The sequence below is a fragment of the Musca domestica genome, unplaced genomic scaffold (assembly GCF_030504385.1).
Source record: "Musca domestica strain aabys unplaced genomic scaffold, Musca_domestica.polishedcontigs.V.1.1 44, whole genome shotgun sequence".
Classification (NCBI taxonomy): Eukaryota; Metazoa; Arthropoda; class Insecta; order Diptera; family Muscidae; genus Musca; species Musca domestica.
The window spans coordinates 7,445,886-7,470,115 of record NW_026712334.1 but is presented as its reverse complement, the minus strand read 5'-3'; the positions used below and the strand labels follow the sequence as shown (position 1 = coordinate 7,470,115).

The 24,230-nt window shown below is 33.9% G+C and overlaps 1 protein-coding gene across 1 annotated transcript in view; it reads right to left on the bottom strand.

Moving 5' to 3' along the window:
• Positions 1–24,230, bottom strand: part of LOC101888822 (protein MAK16 homolog A) — a 105,076-nt gene that overhangs the window by 65,982 nt on the left and 14,864 nt on the right. The window contains exon 5 of the mRNA XM_059127355.1: positions 24,002–24,219. The gene's annotated coding sequence lies outside the window, so the exon portion shown is untranslated. The remainder of the gene's footprint in view (positions 1–24,001; positions 24,220–24,230) is intronic.

Here is a 24,230-nt window from a genome sequence, read left to right as displayed (position 1 = left end):
ATCTTTTCATCATTTTTTTTTTTTTTTTTTGTAAATTTGAAAATAAAAAATAACAGCAAAAAGGATTCCTCCTAAGATTTTCACACGTGCCAGGCAACCAACCGCTAGTATCCTCTCAGTTAATTAACATTGGTTGCTTTCTCCAACAAATGTTTAATGCGTCCTTGACAAACAAATAAATGTTTTGTAAGGCCGAAGACAGCCTTTATGGGTTTAATTGTAAGAAGATTCAGCAGAAACGACAATTGGTAACTGTTTTCATTGTTTCCCAATGTCATTGTGTTTTATTAATTTTGGTCTACATGGCTAGACACATACCTGCATATAAATCATTTCATTCACAATTTAATTACTCTTCGTTGGTTTTATGAGATTTTTGGATATTGGTTGGGATATGCAATTATTGGCATTAAAGTCCTTGGAAATATATTCGTTAAAAAGTCCACGATTTTTGGCCTCATGGCAAAAAAAAAATCAAATTTTACTTTTAAAAAATGTTCCTTTAAAATCCATAATTATTGAACTCATGGTATTGAAAAACTATTCCTTAACAATCCACGTCTATTGCATGCCTCTGGGTTCTTTGAAAAATATTCTTTAAAAATCCAGGTTTATTGGCTCTTGGGTCCTTTAAAAATATTCTTTAAAAATTCAAGTTTATTGACCTTTGAATATTTCACGAATATTAGCCGATGGTCCTTTATAAAATACTCCACCAAAATCGACGTTTATTGACCTTTAGGTCCTTTGAAAAATATTCTTTAAAAATCCACGTTTATTGGTCTGATGGTCCTTTGAAAAATATTCTTTAAAAATCCACGTTTATTGGTCTGATGGTCCTTTGAAAATATTCTTTATTGGCCTGTAGGTCCTTTAAAAAATATTCTTTAAAAATCTACGTTTATAGGCCCTTGGGTCCCTTGAAAAATATTCCTTAAAAATCCACGTTTATTGGCCTTTAGGTCCTTTGAAAAATATTCTTTAAAACTCCACGTTTATTGGCCTGTAGGTCCTTTAAAAAATATTCTTTAAAAATCTACGTTTATATTCCCTTGGGTCCCTTGAAAAATATTCTTTAAAAATCCACGATTATTGGCCTTTAGGTTCTTTGAAAAATATTCTTTAAAAATCCACGATTATTGGCCTTTAGGTCCTTTGAAAAATATTCTTTAAAAATCCACGTTTATTGGCCTTTAGGTCCTTTGAAAAATATTCTTTAAAAATCCACGTTTATTGGCCTTTAGGTTCTTTGAAAAATATTCTTTAAAAATCCACGTTTATTGGCCTTTAGGTCCTTTGAAAAACATTCTTTAAAAATCCACGTTTATTGGCCTTTAGGTCCTTTGAAACATATTCTTTAAAAACCCACGTTTATTGGCCTTTAGGTTCTTTGAAAAATATTCTTTAAAAATCCACGTTTATTGGCCTTTAGGTTCTTTGAAAAATATTCTTTAAAAATCCACGTTTATTGGCCTTTAGGTTCTTTGAAAAATATTCTTTAAAAATCCACGTTTATTGGCCTTTAGGTTCTTTGAAAAATATTCTTTAAAAATCCACGTTTATTGGCCTTTAGGTTCTTTGAAAAATATTCTTTAAAAATCCACGTTTATTTGCCTTTGAATCCTTTGAAAAATATTTTTTAAAAATCCACATTTATTGGCCTTTATGTCCTTTGAAAAATATTCTTAAAAAATTCAAGTTAATTTGCCTTTAGGTCCTTCGAAATGCGAAAAAGTCGCATTTAAATCTCTATAAAAAAATATTCCCAATATTTAACAACTTCTTTAACTTTTCCCTCTCTTCAATTCGTCCCCTAAACGAATTCAATCAACAACTCCATTATAATGGACTTTTCCCAAAAATCTTGTTTATCGACAACCTTGACATTGCATTTTACTTTGGCTGTCATAGTCGAAAGGATGCCAACAAATTGTATTTCTGTTTTTGTTATTGTTGTTGTTACTGTTACTGTTGTTTTGGCATTTCGCCGATGTCAAAACCTTGTCAAGTTTAATAAAAATGATTTAATGTTTTTGTTGTCTAATGCATCCAGGCATTTGTCCAGAGAGGATGTGTAGAAGACATTTTGTCATGGCCAGGACATACTGAGAGACAAGTCAACAAAATCGATGGCAGTATGTACATGTGTCACTCACACAATGACGGGATTTTTATTTGGAATTGAAAATGTGATTATTGAAGTATTGGGGAACCTGAGGCACACATATGGACCTCTTGATTGAAAATTTTGTTTTTTTTTTTTTTTTCAAATTTTCACAAATGAAAATTTTGTGAAAAATTGAAAAAGAAAATTCCTGGATTTATATAAAATTTTATTTTCTGTTTTGTTTTATTGAAATATTTTATTGTGGCTTCTTTGGGCTGAAAACAAGTTATTTTTCTCGAAAAGTCAAGTGGTACTATTTGATCTATTTAACCCACACCTTGTTTATCTTTCTGCAAGAAAATCAAAGCTGGCAAATAAACTAAAGGCGGAAAACGGATTTTCATCAGCACCACACCGCCATATCAAAACCACTCGCAGAAAAACGTTCACATTTCTTTTGTTGTTGCAGCTCAATTAAGTCAGCCAGTGATGCGAACAAACAATGGAGGCAGGTTGCCTCCCAATCCAACTGCATTCTAGGATGTTATTTGCATTGGGACGATAGTCAAGTAATCGCAGGAAAAGGAGAAGGCAAACTAGAGATTATGTTTATCCAGTAAACACTCACGCACACACACACACAGCCAGACATACCCAAGCGAAAACGCATATTCTTGTTAAAGGATGAAAAGGATAATCGTATCCTTTGATTGCAAAGCTAATGAAGACAACGAAAAGTCAATGTTTGCTTCCATGGCATTTGTAAAGACTGCAAAATATCAATTCAAGGTTCCAAAGTTTGGAGGGCAGCAATTAAAAAAAATTAATCACGAGGTTTGTTCGAATGGAACAATCAAATTGAGGAGCAATGGCAGGTTCCTAAGAGAGCTGTAACCGGTCTTCTGGCCATAGAGGAGCTGTAACTTGTCCTCTGGCCTCAGAAGAGCTGTAACAGGCCCTATGGATCTAGAAAAGAGTTCCAGAATTTGGAGGGCAGCAATTAAAAAATTAATACGATGTTTGTTCGAATGGAACAATCAAATTGAGGAGCAATGGCAGGTAAGAGAGCTGTAAACGGTCTTCTGGCCATAGAGGAGCTGTAACTTGTCCTCTGGCACCAGATGAGCTGCAGCAGGTCCTATGGGCCTAGAAAAGGGTCTTCTCGTCATAGAAGAGGTGTAACCAGCCCTCTGGCCCCAGAAGAGCTGCAACAAGTCTTTGGTCCCTAGAAGAGCTTTAACAGCTCTTCGGTCCCTAGAAGATTTTCAACAGGTCTTCGGTCCCCAGAAGAACTGCAATAGGTCTTCGGTCCCCAGAGGAGCTGCAACAGGTCTTCGGTCCCCCGAAGAACTGCAATAGATCTTCGGTCCCCAGAAGAGCTGCAATAGGTCTTCGGTCCCCAGAAGAACTGCAACAGGTCTTTGGTCCCCAGAAGAACTGCAATAGGTCTTCGGTCCCCAGAAGAACTGCAACAGGTCTTTGGTCCCCAGAAGCGCTGCAACAGGTCTTCGGTTCCTAGAAATGCTACCACTCGTCTTCGGTACCTAGAAGAGCTACTACAAGTCTTCGGTACCTAGAAGAGCTACTACAGGTCTTCGGTACCTAGAAGAGCTACTACAGGTCTTCGGTACCTAGAAGAGCTACTACAGGTCTTTGATCCCTAGAAGAGCTGCTATAGGTCTTCGGTCCCTAGACGAGCTGTTATGGGTCTTTGGTCCCTAGAAGAGCTGCTATGAGTCTTTGGTCCCTAGAAGAGTTTTAACTGGTCTTCTGAGCATAGAACAACTCTAACAGGTCTTCGGACCATAGAACAGCTCCAACAGGTTTTCTGGCCCTAGAAAAGCTGTAACAGTTATTTTGTCCCTAGAAAAGCTGTAACAGGTCTTCTGGCCCTAGAAGAGCTGCAACAGGTGTCCTGTAACAAATCTTCTCCCCATAGAGGAGTTGTAACAGTTTTAACTTGTCATCGAAATGCTTTAACATGGTTTGAAGTAGAAAGAATTCTTCATGTGATGTTAAACTAACCAACCAATTCTAAAGGTCCTCTAACACACACAAGTTTCACTAACTGGATTAAGCCAAATAAATGAATTTTTTTCCTGACCTTAGATAACTACCACTAAGCTGGCTAAGAATTTGAGGGGATAAGATTCTACCCGTGTTCTGTTCCAATTTAAAAAGAAAGCCATGACTAAGTAGTGACCTAATAAATTCTCAAAACAAAACAAAGACAAGATAAGAATCCACCATGTGGTGAATATGATTTTGCGCATGCTTATTCTGCTTCAAAAATCATCCAACTAAAAGTGATTCAGAATTTATAAATAGAATTAAAAAATTCCTAATTTCTGGCAAATAATTATGTATATATTTTTAATCCTTTGAACTTACTAATCCACCATTTCCAATTCGTCGTCATCCTCTTCAAAGACCTCATCATCATCGTCGTCGGAAAGACGCCTATTTTCGGCTTGATAATCCCGTGCCGTGCTGGGGCGACGACTGTCCCGAACTGGCGGTACTCGTACCCCAACTCCCTGTTGTAATTCGTCCTCATCATCATCGTCGAATTCGAGTTCGAATTCTTCATCGTCGTATCCCCTACCGACTGGCATATTGAATTATTGCCTTGTTCTGTTTTTGTTGTTTTATTTCACAAGCGATTTAATCAAATTAATTTGCCTTTTCAGCACACGATTCCTTGGTAGGGTCTTAAAGACTTAAGGTATTACTTTCTCAACGATTTGAAGAACTTTCTTTTCAAGGTTTTAATTCCACGGACGTTTATCGAAAATATCTTTTCTCACTCTTTGTATAGTTAAGATTCAAAGAAATTTTCAATCTTCTCTACTAAATTCTTAGAAAATATTCCACAGAAAAAAAATTCTTAGAAAATATTTCACTTGTAATTATATTCGATATTTATAATCGAAATTTATTTTTCCAAATTTTTCCACTCAATTCTACGCAAAAATATTGAGCAAAAATCTGGGGATTTGTTAATTATTTTATTTTAATTCTCACAAAATTATTCGTCAATTTAAAACCAACTGCGAACTTTAAATTTCTGAAATTTTTTCTTGTACCCGGGTTTATGAATATTTTTTCACTTGCGTATTTCAATTATATTCTTTGGAATGACGTAATTGGTCTTTCTCAAAGATATAAATTCTAGCAATTTCTTCAAAATCCCACGTTAGCTTCCAATAGTTTCGATATTTATGTGTAAAGCACAAAACTTAAAGCACAAAATTTAAATTTTATAATTTCTTTTCAAATCTCTCAAATGGTTTTGAAAAACTTTAGACTTCTTTAAACTATTTTTTGGATTCAATTTCGTAACGCCGCAACGACTTGAACCAGAACCAGAAACACGATAAAGACCACGTAAAAACGCAAACTGCATTGGAAATTTTCTAAAATGCTTCCACTATGGCTCGGTTAGCGAAGCTTCAAACCCGAAAACGCTTGTAAGGCTTCGAAATAAGGTGAATTTCATGCTAATCCAATTAACAGCCGAACTGTCACAACTTGCGAGCGATAAATGTCAAAGCAAACAAATGTCGAAGGTGGGAAGAGAATAAGCGGGAATAAAAATATAAATAAAAACAAAAACGAATTACAGTGAACCTCGAAATTCCAACGACAATGGGAAGAAAAAAAACCTCCGAACGCATGTAGTAATGAGGTGGCCAATGATGGAAAGTCTCTCATACATGAATTATATAGATGTGGGACTAGAATTCGGCAGGAGAAAAAAAATAGACAGAATAATTTTTACAGGCCTTCTTAAATACCCAGCAAATATATACCCTGCAAAATATGTGCCACTTTTAGCACAACCACAAACCGTCGGTATTACCATGGTACAATGATATCAAGGTAGGGCTATGATACCATATGATTTCAATTTTTTTATTTTCTTGGCTTAATATGTCATCTTTATTTGTTTATGTATGTGTTTTCTTTTCAATAACAAAAAATTGTTCAGAAAACATTCAAATTCGGTTGTTTTCAAAATGTTTATTTCATCGTATGCATCGACAATATCTAGAGTTTTTGTAGCGAAATAATCCTTTAGAGATATATAGAACCTGGTTTTGAAAAGAAGTGTTGACCTTTCATTCAGTTTTCGCGGCTTTCAATTATTTATTCAAAATAAATGCAACAAGTAGTTTGATTTTGTTATTGTTTTGATACTATTTCTGACATTACAAGCCAAACAGGTAGACCTCTATACTTGCAATTTTTTCAAAGTTGACCTACCTTCTCTTCATTGTACCATGGGTATTACCATTATTCCAAAAATAATGATTGCAAAAAATAATCAGTTATTCCTATAAAATCTTTTGTCTAACGAAGTAATGAGTAACGGCGGCACAGAACTAGAAAACCTGTGATCGCCGGTACTCCGCGCCAGCAAACAAAAAAAAAAATACGAACAAGTAAAAAAGCATTAAGTTCGGCCGGGCCGATCTTTGAATACCCTCCAACATTTGGAACGATTTTGGCAATTTTCAAAAAAAAAATATATAATCCATTAAAAATTCTCTTAAAATCTTAAAAATACCGAATGTAGCCGTTATATTAGGGTCTATACGACGACGTGGACATGCATAGGCGAATTTTGTCATAAACCATTACAATATTCAATTGTGAAACATAGATAAACAAATCGATGAATAATGTAGCTAAAATCATCAACATTCCGAATATAGAGAGGTACCGTTATATATATAAAGACGTGGACCTGCACGGACAATTTTCTGTCATAGGCTGAAGTATCCATCGCGAACTTTAAATACCAAATTTTAAACAATTCCGGTTCATAATGTCGCTAAAATCATCAAAATACCGAATATCGGGAGGTACCGTTATATGGGGGCTATACGAAGACGTGGACCTGCACAGACAATTTTCTGTCATAGGATTTAGTACCCATTGCGAACTTCAAATACCAAATTTGAAACATTTCCGGTGAATATTGCCGCTTAAATCGCGAAAATATCGAAAAAAGGGAGGTACCAGTATATGGGGGCTATACCAAAACGTGGACCTACATCACCCATTTTCAATACCAAAAGTTCTGCAGACATAATACACATTTGAGTAGAATTTTATCAACCTACTTAATTTCGTGATTTCCACAGACGGACAGACAGATAAACGGCCAAACGGATGGACATCGCTAAATCGACATAGAATTTTAGGCTGATCAAGAATATATATACTCTGTGGGCACCAGCCAGGCAGACAGACAGACGGACGAACCGACATCCTTAGATCGACGCCAAATGCCTATCCATATGGCTGAGGGTATAAAAAATACCATTCTTGACCTTGAAAAGTGTTATTATCCAGAATTTCGGTCCTTGACCTGGAAATCATTTGAAATCTATGAGAAAAATATATTTAAAAAATTCGACATTTATGGCCTGATGCCAGTAATTTAATATGGACACATATATTTGAATTGACTTATACTTTTCATTTTCGAACCAGGCCTAAATCTGATACAAATATTGCAATATATACAGGTTAGACTCACCCACTGACTCCCACGCTTTATGCGTCACTCATGACTTTTTACAAATTTTTGCACTTTTCCCGTGGATAGAAAGCCCCTAAAGGGCCTTTGTGAATAAAGGGCCTTTAGAAGATCGTCTCTGAATAGAAATCCCTTTATTGGCTTTCTATAAACATTTTATTGGTGCTCTCTTCTCATTATCATCAATCGATTTTAAATTTCCGCTTTTTTATTGCACTCAGGTTTCATTAGAGCTTAAACCAGTTGCTTGCATTCACATGTTGGCACAGTTGGGCGCCATTTAAGTGCTAACATGAACTCCTTAAATATTTATTGCCTTTGAATTTATTGAAATGTCATTAAATGTTAATTACCTGCATAGCTCCGGACTGACTTCACAAAATAGCAAACAAACAGCTGAAGAGAGTGAGAGGGAAGACAGAGAAGGAGAGCATTTAATTGAGATTTTATTATGGCGTAATAGATGCTTCATCGGAATGGGGAATATTTGAGTCATTAATGTTACCCCGCCCCCAAAATTGATTGACAAACATAACCGCACTTATCAGTGAGCCGAATTTCGATACAATCTCAATTATCATTGAGAGCTTTTTTTAAAATTTTATTATATTCTACTTGATAATTCAACGTTTTCCTTCTCAAAACTATTGTAACAGACATTCTCCCTTGAATGCTGCCATAACAGAGCTTAATAAACTGAAAGAGGTTTTTGTTTTTGGTATCTCTTTTCATCATTTTTATCCTTTACTTGTTATTTCGATTTATTTTGCTACAGCTAACACGTGAAAATATTAAATAACACAATATTTTTATGTGTCACCTTTTAAATCATTCATTCATTCATTCAATCGTTCTTATGTATGACATTCTATTTCTATTACCCACCATCAGTAGTCGTAATCCTATTATCTGTGTCAATAGTTCTGCAGTAGCATAATAACAACAACAACAACGGGTCATTACAATAAAAAAAGAAAAATAAGTCAGTAACAATGGGGGAAACAAATGTCGAAGGAAAATAACATGGAAATTGTCATTGTTCAATGAAAGAACGACGACAAATGAATCAATAAAAGTGTTTTGTTTTCACTTTTTTCCGCCGTTGCATTGAGAACTGTTTTGTTCGAAGGTGGAGGCGAGGTGGAAAACATGACCCAGATCAGGGTAAATAAAAAAATCTAAAAAGATATGGGCGATAGGGAAGGACATTGTGCAGCCTTGCTCATAGGGAAACCCAAAAAATTCCAATGCTAGGAAATAGGATTATTTTCAAAGGAACCTCAGAGCAAAATGGTGGAAAATATAGTTTCAAAGAACCTCAGGCAGGATCAGGTTAAAATCGCGGATTTTTAAGAACTTTTTAAAGGACAAAAAGCAAAATAATCGTGGAATTTCTAATTTTCAAAGGATATTTTTTCAAAGGACGTGGATTTCTTAAGGATATTTTTCAAAGGACCATCAGACCAATAAACGTGGATTTGTTAAGGATATTTTTCAGAGGACCCAAAGGCCAATAAACGTGGATTTCTTAAGGATATTTTTCAAAGTACCCTCAGACCAATGAACGTGGATTTCTTAAGGATATTTTTCAAAGGGCCATCAGACCAATAAACGTGGATTTCTTAAGGATATTTTTCAGAGGACCCAAAGGCCAATAAACGTGGATTTCTTAAGGATATTTTTCAAAAGACCATCAGACCAATAAACGTGATTTTTTAAGTATATTTTTCAAAGGACCATTAGACTAATAAACGTGGATTTTTTAAGGATATTTTTCAAAGGATATTTCAAAGAATATTTTTCAAAAGACCAACAGACCAATAAACGAGTATTTCATAAGGATATTTTTCAAAGGACCATCAGACCAATGAACGTGGATTTCTTAAGGATATTTTTCAAAGGATCATCAGACCAGTAAACATGGATTTTTTAAGGATATTTTTCAGAGGACCCAAAGGCCAATAAACGTGATTTTTAAGGATATATTTCAAATGACCCTCAGACCAATGAACGTGGATTTCTTAAGGATTTTTTTCAAAGGACCATCAGACCAATAAACGTGGATTTCTTAAGGATATTTTTCAAAGAACCATCGACTAATATTCGTGGATTTTTAAAGAATATTTTTCAAAGAACCATCGGCTAATATTCGTGGATTTTTAAAGAATATTTTTCAAAGGACCCAAAGGCCAATAAACGTGGATTTCTTAAGGATACTTTTCAAAGGACCCAAAGGCCAATAAACGTGGATTTCTTAAGAATACTTTTCAAAGGACCCAAAGGCCAATAAACGTGGATTTTTAAAAAATATTTTTCAAAGGACCCAAAGGCCAATAAACGTGGATTTTTAAAAAATATTTTTCAAAGGACCATCGGACCAATATATGTGGATTTCTTAAGGATATTTTTCAAAAGACCATCAGACCAATAAACGTGGATTTCTTAAGGATATTTTTCAAAGGACCATCAGACCAATATATGTGGACTTCTTAAGGATATTTTTCAAAAGAACCATCAGACCAATAAACGTGAATTTCTTAAGGATATTTTTCAAAGGATCATCAGACCAATATATGTGGATTTCTTAAGGATATTTTTCAAAAGAACCATCAGACCAATAAACGTGAATTTCTTAAGGATATTTTTCAAAGGACCATCAGACCAATAAACGTGGATTTCTTAAGGATATTTTTCAGAGGACCCAAAGGCCAATAAACGTGATTTTTTAAGGATTTCTTACGGATATTTTCAAAGGACCATCAGACCAAAAAACGTGGATTTCTTAAGGATGTTTTTCAAATGACCCTCAGACCAATAAACGTGGATTTCTTAAGGATATTTTTCAAAGGATCATCAGACCAATATATGTGGATTTCTTAAGGATATTTTTCAAAAGAACCATCAGATCAATAAACTTGAATTTCCTAAGGATATTTTTCAGAGGACCCAAAGGCCAAAAAACGTGATTTTTTTAAGGATTTCTTAAGGATATTTTTCAAAGGACCATCAGACCAATAAACATGATTTTTTTAAGGATTTCTTAAGAATAATTTTCAAAGGACCCTAAGGCCAAATTTTATTAATTTTTAAAGAGCACAGACCAAATTATATTGATTTTTAAAGAGTATTTTTCAAAGGACCCAAAGGCCAAATAATATTGATTTTTAAAGAACAATTTTCAAAGGACCACCAGATCATTAAACCTGGGACAAATTAACCTGCATTTTTAAAGAATATCTTTCAAAGGACCATCAAATGAATAAGTGTGGATTTTTAAAAGATATTTTTCAAAGGACCATCAGACCAATAAACGTGAATTTCTTAAGGATATTTTTCAAAGGACCATCAGACCAATAAACTTGGATTATTAAAAAATATTTTTCAAAGGACCATCAGACCAATAAACTTGGATTTTTAAGGGTATTTTTTAAAGGACCATCAGACCAATAAACGTGGATTTTTAAGGATATTTTTCAAAGGAACATCAGACCAATAAACGTGGATTTTTTAAGGATATTTTTAAAAGGACCATCAGACCAACAAGCGTGATTTTTTTTTTAAGGATATTTTTTAAAGGACCATCAGACCAATAAACGTGGATTTCTTAAGGATATTTTCAAAGGACCATTAGACCAATAAACGTGGATTTCTTAAGGATATTTTTCAAAGGACCCGAAGGCAAAATTATATTGATTCTTAAACAATATCTTTCAAAGGACCACTAAATCACTAAACGTGGATTTTTAAAGAATGTTTTTGAAGGTCCCCAGGGCCAATTAACCTGCATTTTTAAAGAATATATTTTTTTATATTTTTATATATTTTTAAAGAATAAACGTGAATTTTTAAAGAATGTTTTTGAAGGTCCCCAGGGCCAATTAACCTGCATTTTTAAAGAATATATTTTTTTATATTTTTATATATTTTTAAAGAATAAACGTGGATTTTTCAAGAATATTCTTCAAATTATCGTCAAGCCATTAAGCGGGAGTTTTAAAAAATAGATAGCCAATAAATTGGTATTTTTTGAGAATATTTTTTAGGCTAATCAACGTTTTTTTTATGAATATTTGTCAAAGTATCTGGCCAATAAACATCGATTTTTAAAGATTATAAGGTTTATGCCAGTTCCATGAGAGCAATTTTTGACTAATTTGTTTCTTTGTTGAACTATGACTAGTTCTGTTGTTTTTTATGCCTTTACTGCTCTAAGCAACATCCATCTGTTCATACCAAGGTTAAGAGAGGTAGACTAGGTTATTTTTGTAATTATCAAATATCGTATTACTCTATCCACCCTTTTCGCTATGAAAACAAGTTCAATGAAATTTTTTTCTATTTAAAATCACACAATTATTGTAGACTTAACAAATTAACGGATTCACGCTAATGAACTGCCATTCATAAAAACATATCTTCAAAAAACAATGCTGGACAAGTAAAACATGACAAGGTGTAAAATCATGCTAAGAGCACTACTAAGTTGTTATTGGTCATGATTTTAAGTGTTGGTTATAAATTCATGTGCTGTGCTTTAGAAACACAAAACACTCAAAAAGAACTAAAAAATTAAGAAGACAACATCACATGTTTGTCAATATTTTCCAGGCCAAATCTCAGACAAGATTAAAAAAAAAACTATTCCTTCTTCCTTTGATCTTAGACAAGACGTGCATACCGTTCAGTGGAGTTCCCTTGGCCTGTAATTTTATGAAAACAACATAATATCTCAGCAGATTATGTTGCTTGCATATGTTTTTTTTTTCAATTTCCTTTTAACCTCATGCCCCTCCCCCCAAAAAAAGTACCCAAAGTAACCTTGCACAACATTTTAGCTGTCATGTCGTTACGCATTTAAGCGTTTTTAAGCAAAGAGGCGATCAAGCATTGGCCGTTTAAAATTAAAATTCAATGTCAAGTTTACGAACATGTTTCGATCGTCGTGAGTATGGTTAATGTTTTTTTATTTCTTTCATTGCGGCAAACGTGTAAAAGTTTTTGCTCTTCATTAGCTTGCCTGCTGCCTATCTATCGGATTGCCCAGTCCATATGTTTCTCAATTCGTTTTCATTCATTCATTACTCACTTCGATTGTTGTTGGTCATTATATCCATGACAACGGCTGCTGCTCATGGTGTATGTGGTCATGCCAACCAACCAACCAACGACCCAACAACAACATCAACTAATTGCCATTAATTCGATTGAGACACAAACAAGTTCTGATATTTTAACTGAAATGCTGTTGAAAGTATGAAATGTTCATTTGTTCGGACATGAGGTTTGTGGCGTTTGGAAAATGGAAACATCATTTGCAGTTGTTGTCATTTGATTTGGCTTCTAGCTATGCCACGAAAAGCTTATTTCAAATATAGCATTTTCAGATTAAATGAAACCTTTTGCAATTCAAATGAATCTTTTTGCAGCGGGAATGAAACCTTTTGCAGTGGAATTGAAACCTTTTGCAGTGGAAATGAAACCTTTTGCAGCGGGAATGAAACCTTTTGCAACCGAAATGAAACCCTTTGCAACCGAAATGAAACCATTTGCAACCGAAATGAAACTTTTTGCAAATCAAATGAAACTTTTAATTTTATAGAAGGAAAAATAACAAAACATTTATATTTTTAGTAGTTTTTAAATTAAATCAATTAATTATAACTAATATATTGACAAAGAGGATTTTTTATTGACTATAAATATCTACATTTATTTATATTATTTCTTAAATTTTCAATTATTGTATTAAAAAATGGTTCTTTATTGATTTGATATAAAATGCTTCCATATTATTAAATTCCAAATGCTTAACGCTAAAAAGAGAAATTTAAACAAATTTTGGCCTTTATAGGTATGGCCAGGACTGAAATGTGAAATTAAGCTTTACCACAATTTTTTATAGTTATAGTATACTATTAATCTTTCCTAATAAAGGATTCCCGCTTCGCAGCTTTATTGATTATGGAGATAAAGCAGTCGTGATTTCAATAGACAGATAAGTGGAAATCATTAAATCAACTATGATCATGATTGTATATACTTTATGGGGTCTACGACGAATATTTAGAGGTGTTACAAACCGAATGACAAATTTAATATATCCTCCTTTCCATGGAGGAGATTATAAAAAGGTACCTAATTCGGGTCCTTTGAAAAAAATACCTTGAAAAACTTTTTTCAATCTTTCTGCATCTACACTTGTGTGTTATGGAAGCTTAAGAAAAAAATTTATAAAAACATAGTTATTAATAATCAATAAAAATTCCTCTTTAACTATATATTAGTTATAATTAGTTTATTTAAATTTGAACCTACTAAAAATAAAAATGTTTTGTTATTTTTCCTTCTATAAATTTAAAAGTTTCATTTGATTTGCTAAAAGTTTCATTTCGGTTTCAAATGGTTTCATTTCGGTTGCAAAGGGTTTCATTTCGGTTGCAAAAGGTTTCATTCCCGCTGCAAAAGGTTTCATTTCCACTGCAAAAGGTTTCAATTCCACTGCAAAAGGTTTCATTCCCGCTGCAAAAAGATTCATTTGAATTGCAAAAGGTTTCATTTAATCTGAAAATGCTATATTTTGAAGAAATTAATGAGAAATGGTACAAGATGTGAGAACTGCGAAAGGCGGGACAATTAAATGATCAGTGGAAAGATTTGCTCGTTTTCATTCGGAAGTAAAACTTGCTGGGGAGTGAGATTTGCAAGATTGGTAGTGTTATACGGAGTTTAGACTTCTCTAATTGCGCCAATCCACGTTAATTGGCCTTTGGGTCCTCTTAAGAATATTCTTAAAAAATCCAAGCGAATTGGCCTTTGGGTTCTTTGAAAAAAATTCTTTAAAAATCCTAGCTAATTGACCTTTGTGTCCTTCGAAAAAAAATTCTCCAAAAATCCAAGCTAATTGCCCTTTGGGTCCATTAAAAATATTCTTTAAAAATCCACGTTTATTGGTCTCTGGGTCCTTGGAAAAATATAATTAAAAAAAACACTATTATTGGCCATTGGGTTCTTTGAAAAATATTCTTTAAAAATCCACGTTTATTTGGGTCCTTTAAAAAATATTCTTTAAAAAACCGCATCAGGGTCCTTTGAAAAATAATCCTTAACATTCTACGTTTATTGCCCAGATATTCCTTGAAAATATTCTTCAAAAATCCGCGTTTATTGGCCTGATGATCCTTTAAAATAATATTTAAAAATCAACGTTTATTTGCCTTTGGGTCCTTCGAAAAATATTTTTTCAAAGTCCACGTTTATTGGCCTTTGGGTCCTTTGAAAACTATTCTTTAAAAATCCGCGTTTATTGACCTGATGATCCTTCAAAATATTCTTTAAAAATCAACCTTTATTGGCCTGATGATCCATCAAGATATTCTTTAAAAATCCAAGGTTTTTGGCCTTTGGATCCTTTGAAAAATATTCTTTAAAAATCCACATTTATTGGCCTTTAGGTCCTTTGAAAAATACTCTTTAAAAATCCACATTTATTGGCCTTTAGGTCCTTTGAAAAATACTCTTTAAAAATCCACATTTATTGGCCTTTAGGTCCTTTGAAAAATACTCTTTAAAAATCCACGTTTATTGCCTTTTACGTCAATTAAAAAATATTCTTTAAATATTCACGTTTATTAGTCTTTGGGTTCTTTGAAAAATATTCTTTAAACATCCATGTTAACTGGCCTTTAGATCCTTGGAAAAATATTTTTTTAAAAAATCCTAGTTTTAGGCCCTTTGATCCTTTAAAAAAACATTCTTTAAAAATCCACGTTTATTGGTCTTTGGGTCCTTTGAAAAATATTTTTTTTAAAAATCCACGTTTATTGGTCTTTGGGTCCTTTAAAAAATATTTTTTTTAAAAATCCACGTTTATTGGTCTTTGGGTCCTTTAAAAAATATTTTTTTTAAAAATCCACGTTTATTGGTCTTTGGGTCCTTTGAAAAATATTTTTTTTAAAAATCCACGTTTATTGGTCTTTGGGTCCTTTGAAAAATATTTTTTTTAAAAATCCACGTTTAGTGGTCTTTGGGTCCTTTGAAAAATATTGTTCACGGATAAGTGAACATGTTTTTATAATAAAAGAGAATAGCGGGGCTAACTAGTGTAGATGAGAGGGATTTGTTAAACAGGGATCTTTTTAATACAGTCCATAATATATAAGATAAGAAAATGTGGTGAACAGACCTTTGAGTTAGAAATAAATAATTCAATTGCTGCATGTGGTATGTTTGAGTTAGATTACTGGATGAAATCTTAACTCATACTGATAAGGAAGTGCAGCATGTTTGCTTGCCACAAGTGAGATAGCTACGCATGTTTTATGACCTCCCCTAGAATTTATGGCGGCATGGTGCACAGGCATGAGTAGAATTGTATCGCTCTATTTCTCTCTCTCTCTCTCTCTCTTACACTTTATGCTAGACTAGGCTAAGAAAAATTATCATAAGTAGAACTTAAGAATTATTTTAAATGAATAAAAACAGTGTAGTAACAAAAGAAAATCGGTGCAGACATTTCTTCCGCGTACATCTGGTCCATCGAGCCTAAACGTAAAACAAAAAAATAATAAAAAAAGAACCAGCAAAACAAAAAAGATGAATACGGCTACACCCGAGAATTGATGCAGGAAATTGAAAAAACAATTGATGAAATTAAAACCGGAGAATTAAAATCTCAAAAATTGCTTTCGGAAGACTCAACAGAAGCTGAAGAAACTGGAGCAGACAATAAATTGATGGCGGCAGACAATAAGGATGATAAAGGAATGGAGACTCAAAACCTACGTCCCGAAACAGAGGAAAGGGAAGAATTGGGTGCAAGGAGCATTCAATGGAATTTCCCTAGTATGCGGAGTCAAAAGGAGATTGCGGCAAGAGAAACGGCGGTGACGGCGAGCAAACACGATGAGGGGGCCTCACATCTGGGCAAAAAGGCGTCAGACATAAGGGATGTGACTGTGGGGTCATACTCCCGGGAGGACGATTCGTTGGAAAGCTCGGCATCGACCAAGATCGAGTTAGAGGCCAGAGCGATCATCCGAGATATGGAAGAAATGGCGGTGTTGGCGAGCAAAAGCGACGAGGGGGCTTCAAATCTGAACATAAGGGAGTCAGACAAAAGGGATGTGGCTGTGGGGCCATACTCCCGGGAGGACGATTCGTTGGAAAGCTCGGCACCGACCAAGATCGAGTTAGAGGCTAGAGGGATCATACGAGAGGTGGAATGTACCATGATACTGATGGATAGCCTAGAGACGGAAAAGGATATAGAGTTAGCATTTGATTTTATCGCAAAACTTGTGAAGACCGCGGAAAGGGAGATACTAATCGATCCAGAAATTCAGGAACAATGGAGACGACTGTTAATAAAGAAATCAAAAATGTTAGCATCGATCAGAGATGCTCAGTCAAAAATAGCAGAAAAGGTGGAGCAGCCGTACAGCATCATCAATAAAAGGGAAATTGAAGTTCCCACATTCAATGGTGATATAAGTGAATGGGAATCGTTTCATGATCTTTTCAAGAGCCTAGTGCACGATGCACCGTACTACACCAACGTGGAAAAAATGCATAGGCTAAAGGCGGCGGTAAAAGGAGAGGCGAGTCATATAATACAACATCTAAGGACGCAGGACAACTCTTATGACGAGGCGCTACAGTTGTTGAAATTAACATACGAGAATCGGAGGGTGCTATTCAATAAGATGGTGGATGACATTTTGGATCAGCCAACAATGGATAGTGAGTCCACGAAGAGCGTGAAGCAGATGCTGGACACAACAAAGAATAGCATTCAAGGCCTTAAATCCATCAATATACAATTGGAAAACACCGAAATATTTTTCGCAAGGGTTATTTTAAAGAAATTTGACAGAAATGGATTAAGGCTGTACGAACAGCAAACAAGAAAGCCAAGAGAAACACACAAGTTAAGTGACGTTATTCAGTTTTTGGAACAACAATATTTGGCGTTGGAAGCAGAGGTCGAAGATAAGCTGTTTACAATCGAGATGAAGAAGAACAAGGATATCCGTCTGTATCGCTGGGGCAATAAGGTGCTGAAGGAAGCGAAAGTTGCCATGAAGATGCCTGGTGGAAATCATGCAGCTAGAAAAAGGCAGGCTGGAGAGACAAGAAATTATGAACTCTGGGGCGATAAACTTTCAAAGGACTGCAAGATGGCGTTGCAAGAGAACGATGACATTTTTCGCAACAGAAAGAGGACGATGCATAAAACGGATTCAGCCTGGAAATTAAAGCCGGCAGACAAAGGAGGTGGGACGTTCAAGATAGACCGGCTGGAAAGATGGAGGAGTTTCCTGGGTGCCATAACTTAATTTCTTTTCTCTTAAAATGTCTGTTCCCTTAGATTTATTTGACTTTTTATAATTTCTATATTTTATACGTATTTTTGCCCCTGCCAAGAATGTTCACGGATAAGTGAACATGTTTTTATAATAAAAGAGAATAGCGGGGCTAACTAGTGTAGATGAGAGGGATTTGTTAAACAGGGATCTTTTTAATACAGTCCATAATATATAAGATAAGAAAATGTGGTGAACAGACCTTTGAGTCAGAAATAAATAATTCAATTGCTGCATGTGGTATGTTTGAGTTAGATTACTGGATGAAATCTTAACTCATACTGATAAGGAAGTGCAGCATGTTTGCTTGCCACAAGTGAGATAGCTACGCATGTTTTATGACCTCCCCTAGAATTTATGGCGGCATGGTGCACAGGCATGAGTAGAATTGTATCGCTCTATTTCTCTCTCTCTCTCTCTCTCTCTCTCTCTCTCTCTCTCTCTCTCTCTCTCTCTCTCTCTCTCTCTCTCTCTCTCTCTCTCTCTCTTACACTTTATGCTAGACTAGGTTAAGAAAAATTATCATAAGTAGAACTTAAGAATTATTTTAAATGAATAAAAAGAGTGTAGTAACAAAAGTAAAACGGTGCATACATTTATTCCGCGAACAAATATTGTTTTAAAAATCCACGCATATTGGCCTGACGATCCTTTAAAATATCCTTCGAAAATATTCTTTAAAAATCCACATTTATTAAACTAATGATCCTTTAAAATATCCTTTGAAAATATTCATAAAAATTCCCGTTTATTGGCCTTTGAGTCCTTAAAAATCCACGTTTATTGGCTTTTAGGTACTTTGAAATATCTCTCGAAAATATTCTTTAAAAATCCACATTTACTAACCTGTGATCCTTTAAAATATTCTTTAAAAATCCACAATTACTGACCTGATGATCCTTTAAAATATTCTTTAAAAATCCTTGTTTATTGGCCTTTGAGTCTTTTAAAATCCACGTTTATTGACCTTTGGGTCCTTTGAAAAAATATGCTTTAAAAATTCCCGTTAATTTTAAAAGCATTCTTTAAAAATCCACGTTTATTGACCTTTGGGTCCTTTGAAAAAATATGCCTTAAAAATTCCCGTTAATTTTAAAAACATTCTTTAAAAATCCACGTTTATTGACCTTTGGGTCCTTTGAAAAAATATGCTTTAAAAATTCCCGTTAATTTTAAAAGCATTCCTTTGAAAAAATATGCCTTAAAAATTCCCGTTAATTTTAAAAACATTCTTTAAAAATCCACGTTTATTGACCTTTGGGTCCTTTGAAAAAATATGCTTTAAAAATTCCCGTTAATTTTAAAAACATTCTTTAAAAATCCACGTTTGTTGACCTTTGGGTCCTTTGAAAAAATATGCTTTAAAAATTCCCGTTAATTTTAAAAACATTCTTTAAAAATCCACGTTTGTTGACCTTTGGGTCCTTTGAAAAAATTTCTTTAAAAATCCACGTTTATTGGCCTTTAGGGGTTTTGAAAAAATTTCTTTAAAAATCCACGTTTATTGGTCTTTAGGGGTTTTGAAAAAATTTCTTTAAAAATCCACGTTTATTGGCCTTTAGGGGTTTTGAAAAAATTTCTTTAAAAATCCACGTTTATTGGCCTTTAGGGGTTTTGAAAAAATTTCTTTAAAAATCCACGTTTATTGGTCTTTAGGGGTTTTGAAAAAATTTCTTTAAAAATCCACGTTTATTGGCCTTTAGGGGTTTTGAAAAAATTTCTTTAAAAATCCACGTTTATTGGCCTTTAGGGGTTTTGAAAAAATTTCTTTAAAAATCCACGTTTATTGGCCTTTAGGGGTTTTGAAAAATTTCTTTAAAAATCCACGTTTATTGGCCTTTAGGGGCTTTGAAAAAATTTCTTTAAAAATCCACGTTTATTGGCCTTTAGGGGTTTTGAAAAATTTCTTTAAAAATCCACGTTTATTGGCCTTTAGGGGCTTTGAAAAAAAAATTCTTTAAAAATCCACGTTTATTGGCCATCAGGGACTTTGAAAAATATTCCTTTAAACATCCACATTTATTGACCTTTGGGTCCTTTAAAAAATATTCTTTAAAAATCCACGTTTACTGGCCTGACGATCTTTAGAAAATATGTTTGAAAAATATTCCTAAGAAATCAAAGTTTATTATCCTGATGATCCTATAAAAAATATTTTTTAAAGATTCACCCTTGTTGTCTCCGCATTTCAAAAATATTCTCAATAATTCCAATTCCATTGAAATAAAATTTAAAAATAGTAGCATTCAATTGAATTGAAAAAAAAATGATAGGTAATTGAGTTTCCAAAGAAACAATGCCTAACACACCGATGATGATGACGACGATGGGAAGATATTGACTCAAATATTTATATCACAAATACTTGTCTCCTCAATATTTAAATAAATTGCCAATAAAACAAATGTGTTCGACAATTGTTTTTGGGCTGTTGTTGAAAATATAAATTGAGATTATTTATAAGCACATCACGTCAGATAGCTTGTCATCTCGATTCGATATCGTCTAGGCAAAATTGCATTTGTTTTGAATGTGCACTCAATGGAAACAAAGTGAATAATTTACTAGATGACATTTATCCGGTAATGACAAATTGTTTTTGTCGAAACCAAGAAATAACAATAAATGCATACTCAAATTTCATTTCTGAAAAAAAGTGGGCGTAAATGATGAGTATTGAAATCATTATGAAAGGGCAATAACCGGCCTGGGGGGAGGAATGAACAGAAATGAGTAATGAATAATGTGTCGAAGAACATTTCGGAAAAAAGTTAGGGTTTAAAATTGTAACCTGGGATCCCTTTATATTCATACCTGACTAATAGTGACACTGTTGTACAGTGTAATTTTAGATATTTAATATGATTTCTAATTATTTTATGTTCATTATCTCTGCCATCTACACCTTATAAAAATTTCTAATCAATGAACCATTGATCCCCACAATATCGGAATTTCATTTGTTTGTCTTCAACACCTTTGGGGAATACCTTTCACTGGCCATGTATCAACATAATTACTTAATTATGACGTTGAATTGTCATGTCTATAAGCTCACTTGAGCCGAATAATTGATAGTACTTTAATTCAAAAATGTGACAAACCCCCCCAAAAAAAACACCACTCAACCAGAGACACGCGTCACATATACACACAGTGGCTGTCATTCACATGACACTGATAAATTTTTTTGTAATAAATTAAAACAGAACAAGTGATACGACTGCCAGACGGATCATCGAACAATTCTCCAACATTCAGATAACCATAAAATGTAGAAATAGAAACAGCAAAACAAAAAGCCATCAAAAAAGGGGCGTGAGAATTAACATCACGCCGAGAAGTAGCAAAAAAGCCAATGAACAGTAAATATTGGCACAATTTCAAGATAAAAGAAGAAAATAACAAAAAACATCTAAAATCAAATAAAATTAAATAAACAAATATAATTTTATTTGGTTGTTGTTGCTGTCTCTATTGGATTGACTCTCTCACTTTGACCACTGCGATAAGAGAGGAGCGCCACTTGTTTGTTTATTTATTTGTTTTTTTTTTTGTTTTTTTTTTTTTTTTTCAAATACATATATAATTATTTCGCACATAAACAATAACAAGTTAACAAGTATCGTAAAACAAACGAAAACGTGAATGAATCAATGTTTAATGACATTTTTATCTGTTCCTATTCCAGCGACACCACCACCCAGCACTTCCATCATTTTGCGGATACATTTAATGTTCAGATCACGTTTTCATTTAAAAACAGTAGATTCACACCGCGTAACATGATTGGATTAGATAGACAGCATATTTCAAATAAAAAAATTTAAACTATAAATCCCATAAAAATACAGTGTGACATAAAAAACTGCAAAAAAGTCAAACGCCATAATTTTTACTTTTGTTTTTAATTTTATTAAATGAAAGCAAAAAATGTCGGAAATTACATCAAATTTTAGATCAAATTTAGATTTGTTTGAATTGGTCACCCTTGGCACGAATTATGTCCAATGAAACCGTCACACGCTCTGTTGCTCTCCAGTATTTTTTCCCATTCCCGGCGAAGCGCTTGCTTGAGGTGATGGACACTTTGATATTTTTTAGTGCCAAACTTGCATTACAAAATACTCCAGACGCAATAGTCCAACGGATTAGTATCCGGAGATTTTGGTGACCATTGTACGCTGGAAATGAAGCGAGGAATCTCATTTTGTAACCATTCTTGGGTGGCGCATGCTGTGTCCTATTGGAATGTCCAAGGTCTGCGGCCAAAAATTTTTTGCGTGCCCAAGACTTTAAAACACCCTCCAGAATATTTTCGCGATAATATTCGGCATTTTTATACCCTCCACCATACTATGGAGGGTATATTAATTTTGTCATTCCGTTTGTAACTCATCGAAATACTAATGTCAGACCCAACAAATATAATATATATATATATATATATATATATATATATATATATATATATATATATATATATATATATATATATATATATATATATATATATATATATATATATATATATATATATATATTCTTGATCAGCGTAAAATTCTAAGACGATTTAGCCATATCCGTCTGTCTGTCTGTCTGTGTGTCTGTCTGTCTGTCCGTCTGTCTGTCCGTCTGTCTGTTGTAATCACGCTATCTTTCGAACAAATTGAGATAGAAGACTAAAATTTTGCACACATGTATTTTTTGCCAGTAGGCAGGTTAAGTTAGTAAATGGGCCATGTAGATCCAAGTTATCATATAGCCCCCATATAACGGTACCTCTCGATATTTGATGATTTTAGCGACATTATTCACCGGAATTGTTTCCAATTTGGCATTTGAAGTTCGTAATTGATACTACAACCTAAGACAGAAAATTATCTGTACAGGTCCACGTCTTCGTATAGCCCCCATATAACGGTACCCCCCGATATTCGGTATTTTGATGATTTTAACGACATTATTTACCGGAATCGTTTCAAATTTGGTATTTGAAGTTCGAAATGGATGCTACATCCTAAGTCAAAAAATGAGCCATGTAGGTCTACGTCTTCATATAGCCCCGATATAACGGTACCCCCCATATTCGGTATTTTGATGATTTTAGCGACATTATTTAACGGAATCGTTCCAAATTTGGTATTTGATACTTCGTAATAGATACTGCAGCATAAAACAGAAAAAGGGCCATGTAGGTCCACGTCTTCGTATAGCCCCCATATACCATACCCCCCGATATTCGGTATTTTGATGATTTCAGCTACATTATAAACAGATTTTTCTTCAGGTTTCGCATTTAAATATTGCAATAACTTATGCAAAAGTTGCCTATGCAGGTCTACGCCGTCGTATAGGCATTCGGTAATTTTAAGATTTTAACAGAATTTTAAACCGATTTTATTTATTTTTTTTTTTTTGTACCAAATGGTGGAGGGTATTAAAAGTTCGGCCCGGCCGAACTTACAGCTTTTTTACTTGTTTCTGATGCCACGGTCGATTAATACGAGCAGAGAGCAATTCTTAGTACCAGAAAGGTACGATTTTTTAAAATCGAATTTCACAGAAAATTGTTACTTCTCAGTGAATGATAAATATGTTCTCTTACACAATTCAAATTCTATATTTAGCAATTTTTAGTAGATGTTTTAAAAAAATTCAATGTAGAGTGAAAACATTATTTTTAGTTCTTTTTGAAAGCTTTTTAACATTAACAATATTAATATCTAACTCCACGTTAAATATTAACATTTCAGGATAAAGTACAGGTCCATAAAATTTTGTCCTAAGAACATCAAGTCCTTTTGCATTTTGTGAAATATCCCAAGACACGGAACAAGTTCTTTAAAATATTCCAAATTAAACAACCGATTTTCAAGTTTTAATGTAAAGACGGGACCAAATCTGGCAAAAATGTTCGACGAATATAATTGTATATAATATAAATAGCATTGCGTATATACGTTTGTATTTAATTCCACTTACCACTCATTCGTAAATCCATTGCTGTGTCCATTGGACTTTTCCGTCTCAGGAAATTTCGGTCGATATATTAGTGGTTTCACATTTGGATTATCCACTTCATCCAAGAAAACCACATCGTGGACCGGTGTTATTCGATGATCGGTGGCGGTAAAATGTAAGTCGCGAAAAGGTCCATTCAAAATACAACGTAATGTGGGCGTTGTGGGTTCCGAAGGTATCTGGAAAATAG